The sequence below is a fragment of the Suricata suricatta genome, chromosome 12 (genome assembly GCF_006229205.1).
Source record: "Suricata suricatta isolate VVHF042 chromosome 12, meerkat_22Aug2017_6uvM2_HiC, whole genome shotgun sequence".
NCBI classification, from domain to species: Eukaryota; Metazoa; Chordata; class Mammalia; order Carnivora; family Herpestidae; genus Suricata; species Suricata suricatta.
The window spans coordinates 21,322,248-21,325,870 of record NC_043711.1 but is presented as its reverse complement, the minus strand read 5'-3'; positions in this window follow the sequence as shown (position 1 = coordinate 21,325,870).

Below are 3,623 nucleotides of genomic sequence, written 5' to 3'. Positions count from 1 at the left end.
GTTTTCAACACCTAGTAGACCAGTGAATTATGCAAGTGACTAAGCATGATCACTGGAGTGTGGAAGGGGATAGTAATATTATGTTCAGTGTGGTTATGTATGTACCATTGTAAAACATAAGCGAGGTGACTATCTTCAAGAATCAGCACAATCTATAGACATGACCTGATTCAGCTCCCCAGTAGCTGGGTTTGGGGGAAAGAAATACACTAGATATGTTAGAGGTGAAGAAACTGAAGCATTGCAAAGTTAAATGCCTAAGATGATACCACAGATCCATCACAAATACAAAGAATTTGCATGAGAATGTTTACCATGCTATTCTCCCCTGGGTCCTCACTTGTTCTCTACATGAGTAATTTATTCAGAACTTCCATGTCTTCAACACTGTGCTCGTCACTTACCACCACCTGGTGTTAGATCACCTATTTGGTCTGTTTATTGTCTGTGTCCCCCACTGGAATGCAAGATCTATGTAGGCAGGAACTTTGTGTCGTCCTACTGTATCTTCAGTACCTTGAACTAGGCCTGATACAGAATAAATATTGTTGACATGACAGATGGACGTTAAGTGATCTGAGAGAAAAAAACAACCTAAGATATTTTCTCAACTCTGAAGGAAATCTTCATTGGGCACTTAGAACTACTGAACAATGCAAAATAATTTATGAGTAAACACCAAAGTATTTAACATAGATCAGTGCTCTAACATTAAGAAAATAGATGAGGGGCGCCTGGGTGGCTCAGTTGGTTAAGTGGCTGACTTCATCTCGGGTCATGATCTCGCAGTTTGTGGGTTTGAGCCCCATGTCGGGCTCTGTGCTGACAGTTCAGGGCCTGGAGCCTGCTTTGGATTCTGTGTCTCCCTCTCTCTCTCTGACCCTCCCCCGCTCATGCTCTGTGTCTCTCTCTGTCTCTCAAAAATAAATAAATGTTAAAAAAAAAATTTTTAAAAAAAAGAAAAGAAAAAAGAAAATAGATGAAAATGATCAGTAAATGATAGAAGTGATTGGAGAAGCCCCCAAAGAAGTAGAACCCGAATCAGACTCTGAAATATGGAAAGTTTGGGGTTTGGAATAAGGAAGATGGAAAGGAATGAGCAAAAACCAATGAAAATGGCCCATCAGAAGACTAGACAGGGACACCTGGCCGGCTCATTCGGTTAAGTGTCCGACTTCAGCTCAGATCATGATCTCACGGTTTGTGGGTTTGGGCCCTACATCGGGCTCTGTGCTGACAGCTCAGAGCCTGGATACTGCTTTGGATTCTGTGTGTGTCTCTCTCTGACCCTCCCCTACTCATGTTCTGTCTGTTGGTCTCTCTCTTTCTCTCTCTCTCAAAAATAAATAAACATCTAGAAATTTTTTGTTAAAGAAGACAGACAGATATTAGGAACTCCTTTTGGGAAAGAAAATAGGAGGTAAAGTTATAAGAGCGGGTGAATCACAGATTACAGAAGATGTCCAAAAAAAGAAGGGTTCCAAGTTAATGTGGTAGAAAATTAGGAAAGAAGCACAGAAATAACAAGATTAAAATCTTGCCTCCCAGGTTGGATTGCAACAACTCTCCCTTCCTTGGGTCTTCAGCAATGTCCAGGGCTAGTCATACGGTAATTGTTTAATTAGCATTTGCTGATTAATAGAATTTCAATCAAAGATCTGAATCTTCCATAATCTTTTATTACTCACGGACCCTTCTGGAAATGGGCAATTGCATAATTTTACTTCTCATCCATCTTTTGTGCTTCTTTTCATGTCTGCTGCTGTTTACAGTCCAGGGGGAAAAAATGTATTACCAACTAAGTCATTGCCTCATTAGGAAGCAGGGTCTGATCTGAAACCAATTTTTCAGAACAATGACTTGTTAAGTGCTGGAAAATGCAGTGTTTAGTCATGGAGAAAATAAAGACAGATTCACCATGCAATTTGGGATTTTTTTTTTTTTTTTGTAAAACTATAAAAATGAGAATTTGAACAAGTGGAAGGAACCGGTCCATTATCAAGTCTCAACTCCTTCAAAATAGGAAACAGAACATGCTCTGTGGAGCACAAACAGAAAAAGCTTGCTTCTCTCCTGCTCCCTAGATTTCCTAACTTAACATTCAGAGTGAAAGTCAGCCTTGTAAGAAGGTGAGGCAGCTCAGAAAGGAGGATGTGCAAAGCTCAAAACAAGTCTCTCTGTGAAGAGCAAACGGGGTGAGCAACTCCGGGTGAGGGTGCAGTGAGCTGTCTTCAAGGGCTGCAGGTGGCCGATTTCTCCAGGAAGCATGGCCAGCTCCGGCCACTGAGAGCGGAATTACCAAGTTCAGAGAGGGGAAGATCACCCACAAACACCAAAGTGAGATGGACCAACGGTGATGTCAGTTTTACTTGGAAAGTATCTCAGAATAATTGAGTGGGAATAACTTCCATCCTATCATGTATATGGTCTCTGCAAGACAAATGCATAGAAAATGGAAAGTAGTTGGCTCCATCCATTAAGAAGTCTCCTTGAAGGAACAAGTGTGGAAGATTACTAATGCTGCAATATTGTTTTAGTCCGAAATAGAAAATGCCCCAAGATGCTTCTTTCTGAGGCTATGAGTGCAGAGGTCAGGGTTCATGTCCTCTGGGAACTAGCGGCTTTCCTGCTACGACTGGCCACTGATCATAACCATAACCCCAATAAGATAGTCAGCAAATGTGTACCCTTTGTCCCAAGGGAGGCCAGATTAGAGAATGGGAATAGCTCTACTCAAATTTATGTTCACTTTTGGAAAAAATATCTGAAACATAGGTTCAAACTATGTCCACCATACCAGATTCTTACCTTACGTGATGCAAACAAAGAAAGCAGAGGAGCTCTCTTCAACACAGGGCAGGCTTTCCAGAGTGTCAAGCAGTTGCCACTCCTTTTGTCTCCATAATCCCATCTGGCCTTGTTAAAGAGGATGTGGAAATGCAGGCTTTGGGGGCATAGCCCTAACTTTTTTGGCACACATTCATCATTCCCCGCCCCTCTCCCCTCTTCCAGCTCTAAGGGCACATGACCATAGATCCACTGTTAATTTAGAGTTATGTGGTTTGGCTCTTAATCATAAACTATATTATATTTATACTTCCAATGTGTGAATGTTAATCTCCTCTTCCCATCTACTGTAAATTGTAAGCCCTTTGGAATGAGGGATGATCTTCTCTTTTGTGTCTTCCAAAATGGCTTCAAAAATCTTGGGCATACACTTTGGAAAACAGCTTGGCAGTTCTTTGGAAAATTAAACATAGAGTCGCCCTCTGACCCAGCCATCCACTCTTATACCCAAGAGAACTGAAAACATCCATTCACACAAAAACATCTACTCAAATATTCTGAGCAGAGTTACTCATGATTGCCAAAAAGTAGAAATAACCCACATGTCTACCAACCATTAAATGGATAAACCAAACTGGTGCATTCATACAAAGGACTATCATTTCACCATAAAAAGAAATGAAGTGCTAATGCATCCTACGACATGGATGAATCCTGAAAATATCATGCTCAGGGAAAGAAGCCAGACACAAAAGGCCATATATTGTACGATCCCATTTATATAAAATATTCAGAATAGACAAAGCCACAGAGACAGGAAGTAGGTTTGTGGTCTC